Below are 22,978 nucleotides of genomic sequence, written 5' to 3' on the forward strand. Positions count from 1 at the left end.
TCAGTCACTCAGCTAGTCAGTTAGTCAGTCAGTCAGTCAGTCAGTCAGTCAGTCAGTCAGTCAGTCAGTCAGTCAGTCAGTCAGCCATTCAACCAGCCAGCTAGCCATTCAACCAACCAGCCAATCAATCAGTCACTCAGTTAGTCAGTCAGTCAGTCAGTCAGTCAGTCAGTCAGTCAGTCAGTCAGTCAGTCAGTCAGTCAGTCAGTTAGCCATTCAACCAGCCAGCTAGCCATTCAACCAACCAGCCAATAAATCAGTCACTCAGCTAGTCAGTCAGTCAGTCAGTCAGTCAGTCAGTCAGTCAGTCAGTCAGTCAGTCAGCCATTCAACCAGCCAGCTAGGCATTCAACCAACCAGCCAATCAATCAGTCACTCAGCTAGTCAGTCAGTCAGTCAGTCAGTCAGTCAGTCAGTCAGTCAGTCAGCCAGTCAGTCAGCCATTCAACCAGCCAGCTAGCCATTCAACCAACTAGCCAATCAATCAGTCACTCAGTCAGTCAGTCAGTCAGTCAGTCAGTCAGTCAGTCAGTCAGTCAGTCAGTCAGTCAGTCAGTCAGCCATTCAACCAGCCAGCTAGCCATTCAACCAACCAGCCAATCAATCAGTCACTCAGCTAGTCAGTTAGTCAGTCAGTCAGTCAGTCAGTCAGTCAGTCAGTCAGTCAGTCAGTCAGTCAGCCATTCAACCAGCCAGCTAGCCATTTAACCAACCAGCCAATCAATCAGTCACTCAGTTAGTCAGTCAGTCAGTCAGTCAGTCAGTCAGTCAGTCAGTCAGTCAGTTAGTTAGCCATTCAACCAGCCAGCTAGCCATTCAACCAAACAGCCAATCAATCAGTCACTCAGCTAGTCAGTCAGTCAGTCAGTCAGTCAGTCAGTCAGTCAGTCAGTCAGTCAGTCAGTCAGTCAGTCAGCCATTCAACCAGCCAGCTAGGCATTCAACCAACCAGCCAATCAATCAGTCACTCAGCTAGTCAGTCAGTCAGTCAGTCAGTCAGTCAGTCAGTCAGTCAGTCAGTCAGCCAGTCAGTCAGCCATTCAACCAGCCAGCTAGCCATTCAACCAACTAGCCAATCAATCAGTCACTCAGTCAGTCAGTCAGTCAGTCAGTCAGTCAGTCAGTCAGTCAGTCAGTCAGTCAGTTAGCCATTCAACCAGCCAGCTAGCCATTCAACCAACCAGCCAATCAATCAGTCACTCAGCTAGTCAGTCAGTCAGTCAGTCAGTCAGTCAGTCAGTCAGTCAGTCAGTCAGTCAGTCAGTCACCCATTCAACCAGCCAGCTAGGCATTCAACCAACCAGCCAATCAATCAGTCACTCAGCTAGTCAGTCAGTCAGTCAGTCAGTCAGTCAGTCAGTCAGTTAGTCAGTCAGTCAGCCAGTCAGTCAGCCATTCAACCACCCAGCTAGCCATTCAACCAACTAGCCAATCAATCAGTCACTCAGCTAGTCAGTCAGTCAGTCAGTCAGTCAGTCAGTCAGTCAGTCAGTCAGTCAGTCAGCCATTCAACCAACCAGCCAATCAATCAGTCACTCAGCTAGTCAGTTAGTCAGTCAGTCAGTCAGTAAGTCAGTCAGTCAGTCAGTCAGTCAGCCATTCAACCAGCCAGCTAGCCATTCAACCAACCAGCCAATCAATCAGTCACTCAGTTAGTCAGTCAGTCAGTCAGTCAGTCAGTCAGTCAGTCAGTCAGTCAGTTAGCCATTCAACCAGCCAGCTAGCCATTCGACAAACCAGCCAATCAATCAGTCACTCAGCTAGTCAGTCAGTCAGTTAGTCAGTCAGTCAGTCAGTCAGTCAGTCAGTCAGTCAGTCAGTCAGTCAGTCAGTCAGTCAGCCATTCAACCAGCCAGCTAGGCATTCAACCAACCAGCCAATCAATCAGTCACTCAGCTAGTCAGTCAGTCAGTCAGTCAGTCAGTCAGTCAGTCAGCCATTCAACCAACCAGCTAGCCACCCAACTAGCTAACCAGCCAGTCAATCAGTCACTCAGCCAGCCAGTCAGTCAGTCAGTCAGTTAGTAAGCCAGCCAGCAAGCCAGCCAGCCAGCCAGTCAGTCAGTCAGTCAGTCAGTCACTCAGCCAGCGAGTCAGCCGGCCAGCCAGTCAGTTAGTTCTGTGGGCCTGTGTATGGTTCTGGTGGGCGTCTGTTTGGTTTGTGTTAGGTTCAGCTAGCCCTCTGTTTGGTCTGTGTTTGGTCTCTGGGCCATAGATGCAGCAAGACCGGCTCAAAATTCCAAGCACTGACGCACTGCACAGACTACCACCTCATGCCTGCTTGGTGTGAAAGAGTCTGCTGGGACAAATGACCTACACAGCAACTTGTATCAGTCCCCCAGATGTGTTCCTGGAAGCTCAGTGTTATGGATGCAGTGTGACATGCTGACTTAGGGAAGGCTGTCTGTCGTGGCTGCACCTTGCTGTGGCTAAGAAAAGGCTGTGTTTGTTTGAAGTGCTGTACTGGTCATGCTGGGAAGTGTACAGGTCACCATTAGTAGTAGAAATGTTGCACTAGAATGAAATTAGTTGGGAAATGTAATGCATAATTATTGGCAGGGAAAAGATGGTGACAGGGATGCTGGGACGTGCTTCACTGTGCACCGTGGTGGCCGCCCCTTGGTGCTTGGCGGTACCTTATAGGGCATCAAGGGGCAGTTATTGTAGTCTCATCTTACAGCAAAACAAGTAAAAGAAAAAAAATAGTAATAATAATAATAATATAAAAATTTTTTTATCATTGTCTTGATGAGCACAAATCTTTCCCTGCCAATACATAAACAGCACATTTTTTCACTAAATTTCACCATTGTAGTACACATTTATACTAGTAATGATGACCTGTAGACTTTCCAGGCATGACAACACTTGAAACACAACCATTTTGTTAGCTACAGCATAGAGCAGCCACCAGACAGCCTTCCCCCACGTCAGCATGTCACACACTGAATCTGTCAGTCTGCTTTCAAGAACACATGAGGGACTAACAGGAGTTGCCATGTACTTAATTTCCTGCAGATTCTTTCACACCAAGGAGTAGCAAGTTGGAAGTCTGTGATTGTAACTATCCTGCTCAATTTCAGCTTCTATTCTAATCTCTACTTAATCTCCATATAGTTCCATTTTGGCCATAAGTCACTGTTTACTTAATCAATCCCTCCTAAGACACTGCACTTTTTTCAGATTATAGAGCTGATAGGTCTCGGTAGGGGGTTGAGTGGTGGCTTGAGAGGGCCTTGGTGGGGGCTGACAGGGTTTGGTAGGGCTTGGCAGGGGTGACAGCAAAGGCTTCTGTTTAAAATCTCACATCTCAAGCCACCTCATTACTTGAGAGGTGACAAAGGGCTTGGCAGAGCTTGACAGGGATTGGTAGAGGTGACAGAGGCAGGCAGGAGTGACAGGGGATGACAAGGAACACCTCAAAATTAATGTACACGCATGTACAGACCGACTGCCCCTCTAAAAATGCTTCAAACTTTCCTTGTTTTGTATATGCTTGAGCACCTGGTACACTCACGGGCACACAGCACCCCCGGGCCGTCCCCCAACACCTCAGGACTCGGGAAAGGGGGGGTCCCAGGCCGGGATGGAAATAAATAAATAAAAATAAAAGCTGGAACCGGCCTTACCTTTCTTGAGGGCGTCTTCTTTATGTCTGTACATATTTCCACGGTGGCACACGCTACTAGCCGCCCCCTGGACACGCCTCTCGCCACCTCACGCATGTACAGACCGACTGCCCCTCTCTGAAAAGCAACAAATTCAGCCCTATATCAAGTCTGACTCGTGCCTGTTTACATTTCTCTGGGTCTCTGTCAGGGCTCAGGCGTGTAGAATGAAAGAATGATAGAAAACGAAAGATTTTCAGGGGAAACTAGTTATAAGTCTATTATAAAATACCGTGATACAACCACTAATAATGTCTTAATAATGCACTTTTTCCTAACAGTATACTGAGGTCGACAAACTGAAAGGCTTTGGAGTAGTCAACAAAGACTGATTTCACTAATTAATTGCTTGGTATGTCAGTCACTTTGAATCGTCTTTTTGCCTTGTGACTAATTTTTAATGTCTCGGTTAGGTTAGGATAGGTTAGGTTAGGTTAGGTTAGGTTAGGTTAGGTTAGGTCAGGTCAGGTTAGGTTAGGTTAGCTTAGGTTAGGTCAGGTTAGGTTAGGTTAGGTTAGGTTAGGTCAGGTCAGGTCAGGTTAGGTTAGGTTAGGTTAGGTTAGGTAAGGTTAGGTTAGGTTAGGTTAGGTTAAAAAAAAAAGAGATTTTTTTTCAGGTGAGGGCCAGTTAGGTTGTTTTTGTGGTACAGATTTAAGGTACAGTGACACATGGTACAGTGGCTTATGGTGAAGGTAGACAAGGCCTTCCTGCACCATTAGCACCATAGAGTACAGTGCTGTGGTACTGTAGCACTGAAATATTAAGCAAACACAAAAAAAAAAAGATATTTTTTTTCAGGTGAGGGCCAGTTAGGTTGTTTTTGTGGTACAGTTTTAAGGTACAGTGACGCATGGTACAGTCGCTTATGGTGAAGGTAGACAAGGCCTTCCTGCACCATTAGCATCATAGGGTACAGTGATGTGGTATTGTAGCACTGAAATATTAAGAACACGAAAAAAAAACGATATATTTTTTTTTAAGTGAGGGCCAGTTAGGTTAAGTTTTTGGGGTACAGTTTAAATGTACAGTGACGCATGGTATAGTGGCTTATGGTGCAGGTAGACAAGGCCTTCCTGCACCATTAGCACCACACACACAGAGAGAGAGAGAGAGAGAGAGAGAGAGAGAGAGAGAGAGAGAGAGAGAGAGAGAGAGAGAGAGAGAGAGAGAGAGAGAGAGAGAGAGAGAGAGAGAGAGAGAGAGACTTAAGCAAACCTAACTATCTGAATTAATATAAACCTAACCTGATGGAAAGAAATAAAGAAAAAATAAAAGCTGCAACCGGCCTTACCTTTCTTGAGAAGCGTCTTTTTTATGTTTTTACATATTTCCCTGGTGGCAGACGCTACTAGCCGCCCCCTGGCGACACCCCTCGCCACCTCACACATGTACAGACCGACTGCCGCTTTAAAAAGCAACAAATTCACTCCTATATCAAGTCTGACTGGTGCGTTTGTTTACATTTCTCTGGGTCTCGGTCTGGACTCAGGCCTGCAGGATGGGAGAATGTTAGAAAACGAGAGATTTTCAGGCAAAACTAATATAAGTTAATGTTGTGATACAAAACTACAACCACTAATAATAATATACCTCATGTTTTAATAATGCCAAGACAATACAAGATAAACATTAATGACTTACAATGAAAAACAAGATGGAGATAGACAAATTAGGAAAGAAATAGGTTTCTATAGAGTATTACTGTGTGTGTGTGTGTGTGTGTGTGTGTGTGTGTGTGTGTGTGTGTGTGTGTCACTAATTTCTATCTCTTTCTCTCTCTCCTGAGAACTATTTCATATTGCTGTACATCAACATGAAATATCACCACACAAGCCTCTCTCTCTTTCTCTGCACCTCACAACACAACACAACACTTTATCACACTAATCAGTAAACAATACCAAAAGCTCCCCTTCTGCAGGCCTGACTCCTCCCTTTCATTCAGACCCTTTCTTTCCCTCTCTCTCAGCTTGCCCGCCTTCGTATCTGCGTCTATACTCGTATTTACTCTTGATTCAAGTATACAACTCTACACCATACTGACCTATAGGTACAGTGCAAATAGCTTTTCTTCCTCCCTGTTTTTCCTGTCTCTCTGCCTGTCTGCCTCTTTCTCCCTCTCTACTGACTCATGGCTCAAAGATACAAGTCTAATTAAGCTTTGAACCTCTCTGTCTCTACAATATCATAAAACCTCAACACTCCAAACCAAACCAACCCTGCCAACACCTACCTGTCTCTCTGCCTCAGTCAGTCAGTCAGTCAGTCAGTCAGTCAGTCAGTCAGTCAGTCAGCCATTCAACCAGCCAGCTAGCCATTCAACCAACCAGCCAATCAATCAGTCACTCAGCTAGTCAGTCAGTCAGTCAGTCAGTCAGTCAGTCAGTCAGTCAGTCAGCCAGTCAGTCAGCCATTCAACCAGCCAGCTAGCCATTCAACCAACTAGCCAATCAATCAGTCACTCAGCTAGTCAGTCAGTCAGTCAGTCAGTCAGTCAGTCAGTCAGTCAGTCAGTCAGTCAGCCATTCAACCAGCCAGCTAGCCATTCAACCAACCAGCCAATCAATCAGTCACTCAGCTAGTCAGTTAGTCAGTCAGTCAGTCAGTCAGTCAGTCAGTCAGTCAGTCAGTCAGTCAGTCAGCCATTCAACCAGCCAGCTAGCCATTCAACCAACCAGCCAATCAATCAGTCACTCAGTTAGTCAGTCAGTCAGTCAGTCAGTCAGTCAGTCAGTCAGTCAGTCAGTCAGTCAGTCAGTCAGTTAGCCATTCAACCAGCCAGCTAGCCATTCAACCAACCAGCCAATAAATCAGTCACTCAGCTAGTCAGTCAGTCAGTCAGTCAGTCAGTCAGTCAGTCAGTCAGTCAGTCAGTCAGCCATTCAACCAGCCAGCTAGGCATTCAACCAACCAGCCAATCAATCAGTCACTCAGCTAGTCAGTCAGTCAGTCAGTCAGTCAGTCAGTCAGTCAGTCAGTCAGTCAGTCAGCCAGTCAGTCAGCCATTCAACCAGCCAGCTAGCCATTCAACCAACTAGCCAATCAATCAGTCACTCAGTCAGTCAGTCAGTCAGTCAGTCAGTCAGTCAGTCAGTCAGTCAGTCAGTCAGTCAGCCATTCAACCAGCCAGCTAGCCATTCAACCAACCAGCCAATCAATCAGTCACTCAGCTAGTCAGTTAGTCAGTCAGTCAGTCAGTCAGTCAGTCAGTCAGTCAGTCAGTCAGTCAGTCAGCCATTCAACCAGCCAGCTAGCCATTCAACCAACCAGCCAATCAATCAGTCACTCAGTTAGTCAGTCAGTCAGTCAGTCAGTCAGTCAGTCAGTCAGTCAGTCAGTCAGTTAGCCATTCAACCAGCCAGCTAGCCATTCAACCAACCAGCCAATCAATCAGTCACTCAGCTAGTCAGTCAGTCAGTCAGTCAGTCAGTCAGTCAGTCAGTCAGTCAGTCAGTCAGTCAGTCAGTCAGCCATTCAACCAGCCAGCTAGGCATTCAACCAACCAGCCAATCAATCAGTCACTCAGCTAGTCAGTCAGTCAGTCAGTCAGTCAGTCAGTCAGTCAGTTAGTCAGTCAGTCAGCCAGTCAGTCAGCCATTCAACCAGCCAGCTAGCCATTCAACCAACTAGCCAATCAATCAGTCACTCAGCTAGTCAGTCAGTCAGTCAGTCAGTCAGTCAGTCAGTCAGTCAGTCAGTCAGCCATTCAACCAACCAGCCAATCAATCAGTCACTCAGCTAGTCAGTTAGTCAGTCAGTCAGTCAGTAAGTCAGTCAGTCAGTCAGTCAGTCAGCCATTCAACCAGCCAGCTAGCCATTCAACCAACCAGCCAATCAATCAGTCACTCAGTTAGTCAGTCAGTCAGTCAGTCAGTCAGTCAGTCAGTCAGTCAGTCAGTTAGCCATTCAACCAGCCAGCTAGCCATTCGACAAACCAGCCAATCAATCAGTCACTCAGCTAGTCAGTCAGTCAGTTAGTCAGTCAGTCAGTCAGTCAGTCAGTCAGTCAGTCAGTCAGTCAGTCAGTCAGTCAGTCAGCCATTCAACCAGCCAGCTAGGCATTCAACCAACCAGCCAATCAATCAGTCACTCAGCTAGTCAGTCAGTCAGTCAGTCAGTCAGTCAGTCAGTCAGCCATTCAACCAACCAGCTAGCCACCCAACTAGCTAACCAGCCAGTCAATCAGTCACTCAGCCAGCCAGTCAGTCAGTCAGTCAGTTAGTAAGCCAGCCAGCAAGCCAGCCAGCCAGCCAGTCAGTCAGTCAGTCAGTCAGTCACTCAGCCAGCGAGTCAGCCGGCCAGCCAGTCAGTTAGTTCTGTGGGCCTGTGTATGGTTCTGGTGGGCGTCTGTTTGGTTTGTGTTAGGTTCAGCTAGCCCTCTGTTTGGTCTGTGTTTGGTCTCTGGGCCATAGATGCAGCAAGACCGGTTCAAAATTCCAAGCACTGACGCACTGCACAGACTACCACCTCATGCCTGTTTGGTGTGAAAGAGTCTGCTGGGACAAAATTAATGACCTACACAGCAACTTGTATCAGTCCCCCAGATGTGTTCCTGGAAGCTCAGTGTTATGGATGCAGTGTGACATGCTGACTTAGGGAAGGCTGTCTGTCGTGGCTGCACCTTGCTGTGGCTAAGAAAAGGCTGTGTTTGTTTGAAGTGCTGTACTGGTCATGCTGGGAAGTGTACAGGTCACCATTAGTAGTAGAAATGTTGCACTAGAATGAAATTAGTTGGGAAATGTAATGCATAATTATTGGCAGGGAAAAGATGGTGACAGGGATGCTGGGACGTGCTTCACTGTGCACCGTGGTGGCCGCCCCTTGGTGCTTGGCGGTACCTTATAGGGCATCAAGGGGCAGTTATTGTAGTCTCATCTTACAGCAAAACAAGTAAAAGAAAAAAAATAGTAATAATAATAATAATATAAAAATTTTTTTATCATTGTCTTGATGAGCACAAATCTTTCCCTGCCAATACATAAACAGCACATTTTTTCACTAAATTTCACCATTGTAGTACACATTTATACTAGTAATGATGACCTGTAGACTTTCCAGGCATGACAACACTTGAAACACAACCATTTTGTTAGCTACAGCATAGAGCAGCCACCAGACAGCCTTCCCCCACGTCAGCATGTCACACACTGAATCTGTCAGTCTGCTTTCAAGAACACATGAGGGACTAACAGGAGTTGCCATGTACTTAATTTCCTGCAGATTCTTTCACACCAAGGAGTAGCAAGTTGGAAGTCTGTGATTGTAACTATCCTGCTCAATTTCAGCTTCTATTCTAATCTCTACTTAATCTCCATATAGTTCCATTTTGGCCATAAGTCACTGTTCACTTAATCAATCCCTCCTAAGACACTGCACTTTTTTCAGATTATAGAGCTGATAGGTCTCGGTAGGGGGTTGAGTGGTGGCTTGAGAGGGCCTTGGTGGGGGCTGACAGGGTTTGGTAGGGCTTGGCAGGGGTGACAGCAAAGGCTTCTGTTTAAAATCTCACATCTCAAGCCACCTCATTACTTGAGAGGTGACAAAGGGCTTGGCAGAGCTTGACAGGGATTGGTAGAGGTGACAGAGGCAGGCAGGAGTGACAGGGGATGACAAGGAACACCTCAAAATTAATGTACACGCATGTACAGACCGACTGCCCCTCTAAAAATGCTTCAAACTTTCCTTGTTTTGTATATGCTTGAGCACCTGGTACACTCACGGGCACACAGCACCCCCGGGCCGTCCCCCAACACCTCAGGACTCGGGAAAGGGGGGGTCCCAGGCCGGGATGGAAATAAATAAATAAAAATAAAAGCTGGAACCGGCCTTACCTTTCTTGAGGGCGTCTTCTTTATGTCTGTACATATTTCCACGGTGGCACACGCTACTAGCCGCCCCCTGGACACGCCTCTCGCCACCTCACGCATGTACAGACCGACTGCCCCTCTCTGAAAAGCAACAAATTCAGCCCTATATCAAGTCTGACTCGTGCCTGTTTACATTTCTCTGGGTCTCTGTCAGGGCTCAGGCGTGTAGAATGAAAGAATGATAGAAAACGAAAGATTTTCAGGGGAAACTAGTTATAAGTCTATTATAAAATACCGTGATACAACCACTAATAATGTCTTAATAATGCACTTTTTCCTAACAGTATACTGAGGTCGACAAACTGAAAGGCTTTGGAGTAGTCAACAAAGACTGATTTCACTAATTAATTGCTTGGTATGTCAGTCACTTTGAATCGTCTTTTTGCCTTGTGACTAATTTTTAATGTCTCGGTTAGGTTAGGATAGGTTAGGTTAGGTTAGGTTAGGTTAGGTTAGGTTAGGTCAGGTCAGGTTAGGTTAGGTTAGGTTAGGTTAGGTCAGGTTAGGTTAGGTTAGGTTAGGTTAGGTCAGGTCAGGTCAGGTTAGGTTAGGTTAGGTTAGGTTAGGTAAGGTTAGGTTAGGTTAGGTTAGGTTAAAAAAAAAAGAGATTTTTTTTCAGGTGAGGGCCAGTTAGGTTGTTTTTGTGGTACAGATTTAAGGTACAGTGACACATGGTACAGTGGCTTATGGTGAAGGTAGACAAGGCCTTCCTGCACCATTAGCACCATAGAGTACAGTGCTGTGGTACTGTAGCACTGAAATATTAAGCAAACACAAAAAAAAAAAGATATTTTTTTTCAGGTGAGGGCCAGTTAGGTTGTTTTTGTGGTACAGTTTTAAGGTACAGTGACGCATGGTACAGTCGCTTATGGTGAAGGTAGACAAGGCCTTCCTGCACCATTAGCATCATAGGGTACAGTGATGTGGTATTGTAGCACTGAAATATTAAGAACACGAAAAAAAAACGATATATTTTTTTTTAAGTGAGGGCCAGTTAGGTTAAGTTTTTGGGGTACAGTTTAAATGTACAGTGACGCATGGTATAGTGGCTTATGGTGCAGGTAGACAAGGCCTTCCTGCACCATTAGCACCACACACAGAGAGAGAGAGAGAGAGAGAGAGAGAGAGAGAGAGAGAGAGAGAGAGAGAGAGAGAGAGAGAGAGAGAGAGAGAGAGAGAGAGAGAGAGAGAGAGAGAGACTTAAGCAAACCTAACTATCTGAATTAATATAAACCTAACCTGATGGAAAGAAATAAAGAAAAAATAAAAGCTGCAACCGGCCTTACCTTTCTTGAGAAGCGTCTTTTTTATGTTTTTACATATTTCCCTGGTGGCAGACGCTACTAGCCGCCCCCTGGCGACACCCCTCGCCACCTCACACATGTACAGACCGACTGCCGCTTTAAAAAGCAACAAATTCACTCCTATATCAAGTCTGACTGGTGCGTTTGTTTACATTTCTCTGGGTCTCGGTCTGGACTCAGGCCTGCAGGATGGGAGAATGTTAGAAAACGAGAGATTTTCAGGCAAAACTAATATAAGTTAATGTTGTGATACAAAACTACAACCACTAATAATAATATACCTCATGTTTTAATAATGCCAAGACAATACAAGATAAACATTAATGACTTACAATGAAAAACAAGATGGAGATAGACAAATTAGGAAAGAAATAGGTTTCTATAGAGTATTACTGTGTGTGTGTGTGTGTGTGTGTGTCACTAATTTCTATCTCTTTCTCTCTCTCCTGAGAACTATTTCATATTGCTGTACATCAACATGAAATATCACCACACAAGCCTCTCTCTCTTTCTCTGCACCTCACAACACAACACAACACTTTATCACACTAATCAGTAAACAATACCAAAAGCTCCCCTTCTGCAGGCCTGACTCCTCCCTTTCATTCAGACCCTTTCTTTCCCTCTCTCTCAGCTTGCCCGCCTTCGTATCTGCGTCTATACTCGTATTTACTCTTGATTCAAGTATACAACTCTACACCATACTGACCTATAGGTACAGTGCAAATAGCTTTTCTTCCTCCCTGTTTTTCCTGTCTCTCTGCCTGTCTGCCTCTTTCTCCCTCTCTACTGACTCATGGCTCAAAGATACAAGTCTAATTAAGCTTTGAACCTCTCTGTCTCTACAATATCATAAAACCTCAACACTCCAAACCAAACCAACCCTGCCAACACCTACCTGTCTCTCTGCCTCAGTCAGTCAGTCAGTCAGTCAGTCAGTCAGTCAGTCAGTCAGTCAGCCATTCAACCAGCCAGCTAGCCATTCAACCAACCAGCCAATCAATCAGTCACTCAGCTAGTCAGTCAGTCAGTCAGTCAGTCAGTCAGTCAGTCAGTCAGTCAGCCAGTCAGTCAGCCATTCAACCAGCCAGCTAGCCATTCAACCAACTAGCCAATCAATCAGTCACTCAGCTAGTCAGTCAGTCAGTCAGTCAGTCAGTCAGTCAGTCAGTCAGTCAGTCAGTCAGCCATTCAACCAGCCAGCTAGCCATTCAACCAACCAGCCAATCAATCAGTCACTCAGCTAGTCAGTTAGTCAGTCAGTCAGTCAGTCAGTCAGTCAGTCAGTCAGTCAGTCAGTCAGTCAGCCATTCAACCAGCCAGCTAGCCATTCAACCAACCAGCCAATCAATCAGTCACTCAGTTAGTCAGTCAGTCAGTCAGTCAGTCAGTCAGTCAGTCAGTCAGTCAGTCAGTCAGTCAGTCAGTTAGCCATTCAACCAGCCAGCTAGCCATTCAACCAACCAGCCAATAAATCAGTCACTCAGCTAGTCAGTCAGTCAGTCAGTCAGTCAGTCAGTCAGTCAGTCAGTCAGTCAGTCAGTCAGCCATTCAACCAGCCAGCTAGGCATTCAACCAACCAGCCAATCAATCAGTCACTCAGCTAGTCAGTCAGTCAGTCAGTCAGTCAGTCAGTCAGTCAGTCAGTCAGTCAGTCAGCCAGTCAGTCAGCCATTCAACCAGCCAGCTAGCCATTCAACCAACTAGCCAATCAATCAGTCACTCAGTCAGTCAGTCAGTCAGTCAGTCAGTCAGTCAGTCAGTCAGTCAGTCAGTCAGTCAGCCATTCAACCAGCCAGCTAGCCATTCAACCAACCAGCCAATCAATCAGTCACTCAGCTAGTCAGTTAGTCAGTCAGTCAGTCAGTCAGTCAGTCAGTCAGTCAGTCAGTCAGTCAGTCAGCCATTCAACCAGCCAGCTAGCCATTCAACCAACCAGCCAATCAATCAGTCACTCAGTTAGTCAGTCAGTCAGTCAGTCAGTCAGTCAGTCAGTCAGTCAGTCAGTCAGTTAGCCATTCAACCAGCCAGCTAGCCATTCAACCAACCAGCCAATCAATCAGTCACTCAGCTAGTCAGTCAGTCAGTCAGTCAGTCAGTCAGTCAGTCAGTCAGTCAGTCAGTCAGTCAGTCAGTCAGCCATTCAACCAGCCAGCTAGGCATTCAACCAACCAGCCAATCAATCAGTCACTCAGCTAGTCAGTCAGTCAGTCAGTCAGTCAGTCAGTCAGTCAGTTAGTCAGTCAGTCAGCCAGTCAGTCAGCCATTCAACCAGCCAGCTAGCCATTCAACCAACTAGCCAATCAATCAGTCACTCAGCTAGTCAGTCAGTCAGTCAGTCAGTCAGTCAGTCAGTCAGTCAGTCAGTCAGCCATTCAACCAACCAGCCAATCAATCAGTCACTCAGCTAGTCAGTTAGTCAGTCAGTCAGTCAGTAAGTCAGTCAGTCAGTCAGTCAGTCAGCCATTCAACCAGCCAGCTAGCCATTCAACCAACCAGCCAATCAATCAGTCACTCAGTTAGTCAGTCAGTCAGTCAGTCAGTCAGTCAGTCAGTCAGTCAGTCAGTTAGCCATTCAACCAGCCAGCTAGCCATTCGACAAACCAGCCAATCAATCAGTCACTCAGCTAGTCAGTCAGTCAGTTAGTCAGTCAGTCAGTCAGTCAGTCAGTCAGTCAGTCAGTCAGTCAGTCAGTCAGTCAGTCAGCCATTCAACCAGCCAGCTAGGCATTCAACCAACCAGCCAATCAATCAGTCACTCAGCTAGTCAGTCAGTCAGTCAGTCAGTCAGTCAGTCAGTCAGCCATTCAACCAACCAGCTAGCCACCCAACTAGCTAACCAGCCAGTCAATCAGTCACTCAGCCAGCCAGTCAGTCAGTCAGTCAGTTAGTAAGCCAGCCAGCAAGCCAGCCAGCCAGCCAGTCAGTCAGTCAGTCAGTCAGTCACTCAGCCAGCGAGTCAGCCGGCCAGCCAGTCAGTTAGTTCTGTGGGCCTGTGTATGGTTCTGGTGGGCGTCTGTTTGGTTTGTGTTAGGTTCAGCTAGCCCTCTGTTTGGTCTGTGTTTGGTCTCTGGGCCATAGATGCAGCAAGACCGGTTCAAAATTCCAAGCACTGACGCACTGCACAGACTACCACCTCATGCCTGTTTGGTGTGAAAGAGTCTGCTGGGACAAAATTAATGACCTACACAGCAACTTGTATCAGTCCCCCAGATGTGTTCCTGGAAGCTCAGTGTTATGGATGCAGTGTGACATGCTGACTTAGGGAAGGCTGTCTGTCGTGGCTGCACCTTGCTGTGGCTAAGAAAAGGCTGTGTTTGTTTGAAGTGCTGTACTGGTCATGCTGGGAAGTGTACAGGTCACCATTAGTAGTAGAAATGTTGCACTAGAATGAAATTAGTTGGGAAATGTAATGCATAATTATTGGCAGGGAAAAGATGGTGACAGGGATGCTGGGACGTGCTTCACTGTGCACCGTGGTGGCCGCCCCTTGGTGCTTGGCGGTACCTTATAGGGCATCAAGGGGCAGTTATTGTAGTCTCATCTTACAGCAAAACAAGTAAAAGAAAAAAAATAGTAATAATAATAATAATATAAAAATTTTTTTATCATTGTCTTGATGAGCACAAATCTTTCCCTGCCAATACATAAACAGCACATTTTTTCACTAAATTTCACCATTGTAGTACACATTTATACTAGTAATGATGACCTGTAGACTTTCCAGGCATGACAACACTTGAAACACAACCATTTTGTTAGCTACAGCATAGAGCAGCCACCAGACAGCCTTCCCCCACGTCAGCATGTCACACACTGAATCTGTCAGTCTGCTTTCAAGAACACATGAGGGACTAACAGGAGTTGCCATGTACTTAATTTCCTGCAGATTCTTTCACACCAAGGAGTAGCAAGTTGGAAGTCTGTGATTGTAACTATCCTGCTCAATTTCAGCTTCTATTCTAATCTCTACTTAATCTCCATATAGTTCCATTTTGGCCATAAGTCACTGTTCACTTAATCAATCCCTCCTAAGACACTGCACTTTTTTCAGATTATAGAGCTGATAGGTCTCGGTAGGGGGTTGAGTGGTGGCTTGAGAGGGCCTTGGTGGGGGCTGACAGGGTTTGGTAGGGCTTGGCAGGGGTGACAGCAAAGGCTTCTGTTTAAAATCTCACATCTCAAGCCACCTCATTACTTGAGAGGTGACAAAGGGCTTGGCAGAGCTTGACAGGGATTGGTAGAGGTGACAGAGGCAGGCAGGAGTGACAGGGGATGACAAGGAACACCTCAAAATTAATGTACACGCATGTACAGACCGACTGCCCCTCTAAAAATGCTTCAAACTTTCCTTGTTTTGTATATGCTTGAGCACCTGGTACACTCACGGGCACACAGCACCCCCGGGCCGTCCCCCAACACCTCAGGACTCGGGAAAGGGGGGGTCCCAGGCCGGGATGGAAATAAATAAATAAAAATAAAAGCTGGAACCGGCCTTACCTTTCTTGAGGGCGTCTTCTTTATGTCTGTACATATTTCCACGGTGGCACACGCTACTAGCCGCCCCCTGGACACGCCTCTCGCCACCTCACGCATGTACAGACCGACTGCCCCTCTCTGAAAAGCAACAAATTCAGCCCTATATCAAGTCTGACTCGTGCCTGTTTACATTTCTCTGGGTCTCTGTCAGGGCTCAGGCGTGTAGAATGAAAGAATGATAGAAAACGAAAGATTTTCAGGGGAAACTAGTTATAAGTCTATTATAAAATACCGTGATACAACCACTAATAATGTCTTAATAATGCACTTTTTCCTAACAGTATACTGAGGTCGACAAACTGAAAGGCTTTGGAGTAGTCAACAAAGACTGATTTCACTAATTAATTGCTTGGTATGTCAGTCACTTTGAATCGTCTTTTTGCCTTGTGACTAATTTTTAATGTCTCGGTTAGGTTAGGATAGGTTAGGTTAGGTTAGGTTAGGTTAGGTTAGGTTAGGTTAGGTCAGGTCAGGTTAGGTTAGGTTAGGTTAGGTTAGGTCAGGTTAGGTTAGGTTAGGTTAGGTTAGGTCAGGTCAGGTCAGGTTAGGTTAGGTTAGGTTAGGTTAGGTAAGGTTAGGTTAGGTTAGGTTAGGTTAAAAAAAAAAGAGATTTTTTTTCAGGTGAGGGCCAGTTAGGTTGTTTTTGTGGTACAGATTTAAGGTACAGTGACACATGGTACAGTGGCTTATGGTGAAGGTAGACAAGGCCTTCCTGCACCATTAGCACCATAGAGTACAGTGCTGTGGTACTGTAGCACTGAAATATTAAGCAAACACAAAAAAAAAAAGATATTTTTTTTCAGGTGAGGGCCAGTTAGGTTGTTTTTGTGGTACAGTTTTAAGGTACAGTGACGCATGGTACAGTCGCTTATGGTGAAGGTAGACAAGGCCTTCCTGCACCATTAGCATCATAGGGTACAGTGATGTGGTATTGTAGCACTGAAATATTAAGAACACGAAAAAAAAAACGATATATTTTTTTTTAAGTGAGGGCCAGTTAGGTTAAGTTTTTGGGGTACAGTTTAAATGTACAGTGACGCATGGTATAGTGGCTTATGGTGCAGGTAGACAAGGCCTTCCTGCACCATTAGCACCACACACACAGAGAGAGAGAGAGAGAGAGAGAGAGAGAGAGAGAGAGAGAGAGAGAGAGAGAGAGAGAGAGAGAGAGAGAGAGAGAGAGAGAGAGAGAGAGAGACTTAAGCAAACCTAACTATCTGAATTAATATAAACCTAACCTGATGGAAAGAAATAAAGAAAAAATAAAAGCTGCAACCGGCCTTACCTTTCTTGAGAAGCGTCTTTTTTATGTTTTTACATATTTCCCTGGTGGCAGACGCTACTAGCCGCCCCCTGGCGACACCCCTCGCCACCTCACACATGTACAGACCGACTGCCGCTTTAAAAAGCAACAAATTCACTCCTATATCAAGTCTGACTGGTGCGTTTGTTTACATTTCTCTGGGTCTCGGTCTGGACTCAGGCCTGCAGGATGGGAGAATGTTAGAAAACGAGAGATTTTCAGGCAAAACTAATATAAGTTAATGTTGTGATACAAAACTACAACCACTAATAATAATATACCTCATGTTTTAATAATGCCAAGACAATACAAGATAAACATTAATGACTTACAATGAAAAACAAGATGGAGATAGACAAATTAGGAAAGAAATAGGTTTCTATAGAGTATTACTGTGTGTGTGTGTGTGTGTGTGTGTCACTAATTTCTATCTCTTTCTCTCTCTCCTGAGAACTATTTCATATTGCTGTACATCAACATGAAATATCACCACACAAGCCTCTCTCTCTTTCTCTGCACCTCACAACACAACACAACACTTTATCACACTAATCAGTAAACAATACCAAAAGCTCCCCTTCTGCAGGCCTGACTCCTCCCTTTCATTCAGACCCTTTCTTTCCCTCTCTCTCAGCTTGCCCGCCTTCGTATCTGCGTCTATACTCGTATTTACTCTTGATTCAAGTATACAACTCTACACCATACTGACCTATAGGTACAGTGCAAATAGCTTTTCTTCCTCCCTGTTTTTCCTGTCTCTCTGCCTGTCTGCCTCTTTCTCCCTCTCTACTGACTCATGGCTCAAAGATACAAGTCTAATTAAGCTTTGAACCTCTCTGTCTCTACAATATCATAAAACCTCAACACTCCAAACCAAACCAACCCTGCCAACACCTACCTGTCTCTCTGCCTCAGTCAGTCAGTCAGTCAGTCAGTCAGTCAGTCAGTCAGTCAGTCAGCCATTCAACCAGCCAGCTAGCCATTCAACCAACCAGCCAATCAATCAGTCACTCAGCTAGTCAGTCAGTCAGTCAGTCAGTCAGTCAGTCAGTCAGTCAGTCAGTCAGTCAGCCAGTCAGTCAGCCATTCAACCAGCCAGCTAGCCATTCAACCAACTAGCCAATCAATCAGTCACTCAGCTAGTCAGTCAGTCAGTCAGTCAGTCAGTCAGTCAGTCAGTCAGTCAGTCAGTCAGCCATTCAACCAGCCAGCTAGCCATTCAACCAACCAGCCAATCAATCAGTCACTCAGCTAGTCAGTTAGTCAGTCAGTCAGTCAGTCAGTCAGTCAGTCAGTCAGTCAGTCAGTCAGTCAGCCATTCAACCAGCCAGCTAGCCATTCAACCAACCAGCCAATCAATCAGTCACTCAGTTAGTCAGTCAGTCAGTCAGTCAGTCAGTCAGTCAGTCAGTCAGTCAGTCAGTCAGTCAGTCAGTTAGCCATTCAACCAGCCAGCTAGCCATTCAACCAACCAGCCAATAAATCAGTCACTCAGCTAGTCAGTCAGTCAGTCAGTCAGTCAGTCAGTCAGTCAGTCAGTCAGTCAGTCAGCCATTCAACCAGCCAGCTAGGCATTCAACCCAACCAGCCAATCAATCAGTCACTCAGCTAGTCAGTCAGTCAGTCAGTCAGTCAGTCAGTCAGTCAGTCAGTCAGTCAGTCAGCCAGTCAGTCAGCCATTCAACCAGCCAGCTAGCCATTCAACCAACTAGCCAATCAATCAGTCACTCAGTCAGTCAGTCAGTCAGTCAGTCAGTCAGTCAGTCAGTCAGTCAGTCAGTCAGTCAGTCAGTCAGCCATTCAACCAGCCAGCTAGCCATTCAACCAACCAGCCAATCAATCAGTCACTCAGCTAGTCAGTTAGTCAGTCAGTCAGTCAGTCAGTCAGTCAGTCAGTCAGTCAGTCAGTCAGTCAGTCAGCCATTCAACCAGCCAGCTAGCCATTTAACCAACCAGCCAATCAATCAGTCACTCAGTTAGTCAGTCAGTCAGTCAGTCAGTCAGTCAGTCAGTCAGTCAGTCAGTTAGTTAGCCATTCAACCAGCCAGCTAGCCATTCAACCAAACAGCCAATCAATCAGTCACTCAGCTAGTCAGTCAGTCAGTCAGTCAGTCAGTCAGTCAGTCAGTCAGTCAGTCAGTCAGTCAGTCAGTCAGCCATTCAACCAGCCAGCTAGGCATTCAACCAACCAGCCAATCAATCAGTCACTCAGCTAGTCAGTCAGTCAGTCAGTCAGTCAGTCAGTCAGTCAGTTAGTCAGTCAGTCAGCCAGTCAGTCAGCCATTCAACCAGCCAGCTAGCCATTCAACCAACTAGCCAATCAATCAGTCACTCAGTCAGTCAGTCAGTCAGTCAGTCGGTCAGTCAGTCAGTCAGTCAGTCAGTCAGTCAGCCATTCAACCAGCCAGCTAGCCATTCAACCCAACCAGCCAATCAATCAGTCACTCAGCTAGTCAGTTAGTCAGTCAGTCAGTCAGTCAGTCAGTCAGTCAGTCAGTCAGTCAGTCAGTCAGTCAGTCAGTCAGTCAGTCAGCCATTCAACCAGCCAGCTAGCCATTCAACCAACCAGCCAATCAATCAGTCACTCAGTTAGTCAGTCAGTCAGTCAGTCAGTCAGTCAGTCAGTCAGTCAGTCAGTTAGCCATTCAACCAGCCAGCTAGCCATTCAACCAACCAGCCAATCAATCAGTCACTCAGCTAGTCAGTCAGTCAGTTAGTCAGTCAGTCAGTCAGTCAGTCAGTCAGTCAGCTCAGTCAGTCAGTCAGTCAGTCACCCATTCAACCAGCCAGCTAGGCATTCAACCAACCAGCCAATCAATCAGTCACTCAGCTAGTCAGTCAGTCAGTCAGTCAGTCAGTCAGTCAGTCAGCCATTCAACCAACCAGCTAGCCACCCAACTAGCTAACCAGCCAGTCAATCAGTCACTCAGCCAGCCAGTCAGTCAGTCAGTCAGTTAGTAAGCCAGCCAGCAAGCCAGCCAGCCAGCCAGTCAGTCAGTCAGTCAGTCAGTCACTCAGCCAGCGAGTCAGCCGGCCAGCCAGTCAGTTAGTTCTGTGGGCCTGTGTATGGTTCTGGTGGGCGTCTGTTTGGTTTGTGTTAGGTTCAGCTAGCCCTCTGTTTGGTCTGTGTTTGGTCTCTGGGCCATAGATGCAGCAAGACCGGTTCAAAATTCCAAGCACTGACGCACTGCACAGACTACCACCTCATGCCTGTTTGGTGTGAAAGAGTCTGCTGGGACAAAATTAATGACCTACACAGCAACTTGTATCAGTCCCCCAGATGTGTTCCTGGAAGCTCAGTGTTATGGATGCAGTGTGACATGCTGACTTAGGGAAGGCTGTCTGTCGTGGCTGCACCTTGCTGTGGCTAAGAAAAGGCTGTGTTTGTTTGAAGTGCTGTACTGGTCATGCTGGGAAGTGTACAGGTCACCATTAGTAGTAGAAATGTTGCACTAGAATGAAATTAGTTGGGAAATGTAATGCATAATTATTGGCAGGGAAAAGATGGTGACAGGGATGCTGGGACGTGCTTCACTGTGCACCGTGGTGGCCGCCCCTTGGTGCTTGGCGGTACCTTATAGGGCATCAAGGGGCAGTTATTGTAGTCTCATCTTACAGCAAAACAAGTAAAAGAAAAAAAATAGTAATAATAATAATAATATAAAAATTTTTTTATCATTGTCTTGATGAGCACAAATCTTTCCCTGCCAATACATAAACAGCACATTTTTTCACTAAATTTCACCATTGTAGTACACATTTATACTAGTAATGATGACCTGTAGACTTTCCAGGCATGACAACACTTGAAACACAACCATTTTGTTAGCTACAGCATAGAGCAGCCACCAGACAGCCTTCCCCCACGTCAACATGTCACACACTGAATCTGTCAGTCTGCTTTCAAGAACACATGAGGGACTAACAGGAGTTGCCATGTACTTAATTTCCTGCAGATTCTTTCACACCAAGGAGTAGCAAGTTGGAAGTCTGTGATTGTAACTATCCTGCTCAATTTCAGCTTCTATTCTAATCTCTACTTAATCTCCATATAGTTCCATTTTGGCCATAAGTCACTGTTTACTTAATCAATCCCTCCTAAGACACTGCACTTTTTTCAGATTATAGAGCTGATAGGTCTCGGTAGGGGGTTGAGTGGTGGCTTGAGAGGGCCTTGGTGGGGGCTGACAGGGTTTGGTAGGGCTTGGCAGGGGTGACAGCAAAGGCTTCTGTTTAAAATCTCACATCTCAAGCCACCTCATTACTTGAGAGGTGACAAAGGGCTTGGCAGAGCTTGACAGGGATTGGTAGAGGTGACAGAGGCAGGCAGGAGTGACAGGGGATGACAAGGAACACCTCAAAATTAATGTACACGCATGTACAGACCGACTGCCCCTCTAAAAATGCTTCAAACTTTCCTTGTTTTGTATAAGCTTGAGCACCTGGTACACTCACGGGCACACAGCACCCCCGGGCCGTCCCCCAACACCTCAGGACTCGGGAAAGGGGGGGTCCCAGGCCGGGATGGAAATAAATAAATAAAAATAAAAGCTGGAACCGGCCTTACCTTTCTTGAGGGCGTCTTCTTTATGTCTGTACATATTTCCACGGTGGCACACGCTACTAGCCGCCCCCTGGACACGCCTCTCGCCACCTCACGCATGTACAGACCGACTGCCCCTCTCTGAAAAGCAACAAATTCAGCCCTATATCAAGTCTGACTCGTGCCTGTTTTACATTTCTCTGGGTCTCTGTCAGGGCTCAGGCGTGTAGAATGAAAGAATGATAGAAAACGAAAGATTTTCAGGGGAAACTAGTTATAAGTCTATTATAAAATACCGTGATACAACCACTAATAATGTCTTAATAATGCACTTTTTCCTAACAGTATACTGAGGTCGACAAACTGAAAGGCTTTGGAGTAGTCAACAAAGACTGATTTCACTAATTAATTGCTTGGTATGTCAGTCACTTTGAATCGTCTTTTTGCCTTGTGACTAATTTTTAATGTCTCGGTTAGGTTAGGATAGGTTAGGTTAGGTTAGGTTAGGTTAGGTTAGGTTAGGTTAGGTTAGGTTAGGTTAGGTTAGGTTAGGTTAGGTTAGGTTAGGTTAGGGTTAGGTTAGGTTAGGTTAGGTTAGGTTAGGTTAGGTTAGGTTAGGTTAGGTTAGGTTAGGTAAGGTTAGGTTAGGTTAGGTTAGGTTAAAAAAAAAGAGATTTTTTTTCAGGTGAGGGCCAGTTAGGTTGTTTTTGTGGTACAGATTTAAGGTACAGTGACACATGGTACAGTGGCTTATGGTGAAGGTAGACAAGGCCTTCCTGCACCATTAGCACCATAGAGTACAGTGCTGTGGTACTGTAGCACTGAAATATTAAGCAAACACAAAAAAAAAAAGATATTTTTTTTCAGGTGAGGGCCAGTTAGGTTGTTTTTGTGGTACAGTTTTAAGGTACAGTGACGCATGGTACAGTCGCTTATGGTGAAGGTAGACAAGGCCTTCCTGCACCATTAGCATCATAGGGTACAGTGATGTGGTATTGTAGCACTGAAATATTAAGAACACGAAAAAAAAACGATATATTTTTTTTTAAGTGAGGGCCAGTTAGGTTAAGTTTTTTGGGGTACAGTTTAAATGTACAGTGACGCATGGTATAGTGGCTTATGGTGCAGGTAGACAAGGCCTTCCTGCACCATTAGCACCACACACACAGAGAGAGAGAGAGAGAGAGAGAGAGAGAGAGAGAGAGAGAGAGAGAGAGAGAGAGAGAGAGAGAGAGAGAGAGAGAGAGAGAGAGAGAGAGAGAGAGACTTAAGCAAACCTAACTATCTGAATTAATATAAACCTAACCTGATGGAAAGAAATAAAGAAAAATAAAAGCTGCAACCGGCCTTACCTTTCTTGAGAAGCGTCTTTTTTATGTTTTTACATATTTCCCTGGTGGCAGACGCTACTAGCCGCCCCCTGGCGACACCCCTCGCCACCTCACACATGTACAGACCGACTGCCGCTTTAAAAAGCAACAAATTCACTCCTATATCAAGTCTGACTGGTGCGTTTGTTTACATTTCTCTGGGTCTCGGTCTGGACTCAGGCCTGCAGGATGGGAGAATGTTAGAAAACGAGAGATTTTCAGGCAAAACTAATATAAGTTAATGTTGTGATACAAAACTACAACCACTAATAATAATATACCTCATGTTTTAATAATGCCAAGACAATACAAGATAAACATTAATGACTTACAATGAAAAACAAGATGGAGATAGACAAATTAGGAAAGAAATAGGTTTCTATAG

At 45.6% G+C, this 22,978-nt stretch overlaps 1 long non-coding RNA gene across 1 annotated transcript in view; it reads right to left on the minus strand.

Annotated features, from left to right (window-relative positions):
• LOC135099606 (uncharacterized) overlaps positions 1-22,771 on the minus strand; it is a 42,869-nt gene extending 20,098 nt beyond the window's left edge. Inside the window, exons 1-8 of the long non-coding RNA XR_010268173.1 lie at positions 22,576-22,771; positions 21,248-21,364; positions 16,663-16,862; positions 15,339-15,455; positions 10,821-11,020; positions 9,499-9,615; positions 4,959-5,158; positions 3,629-3,745 (exon numbers count right to left, since the gene is read on the minus strand). This is a non-coding gene — a long non-coding RNA (uncharacterized LOC135099606). The remainder of the gene's footprint in view (positions 1-3,628; positions 3,746-4,958; positions 5,159-9,498; positions 9,616-10,820; positions 11,021-15,338; positions 15,456-16,662; positions 16,863-21,247; positions 21,365-22,575) is intronic.
• Between the last annotated feature and the right edge of the window lie 207 nt (positions 22,772-22,978).

Source organism: Scylla paramamosain, unplaced genomic scaffold (genome assembly GCF_035594125.1).
Source record: "Scylla paramamosain isolate STU-SP2022 unplaced genomic scaffold, ASM3559412v1 Contig156, whole genome shotgun sequence".
In the NCBI taxonomy this organism is placed as follows: domain Eukaryota; kingdom Metazoa; phylum Arthropoda; class Malacostraca; order Decapoda; family Portunidae; genus Scylla; species Scylla paramamosain.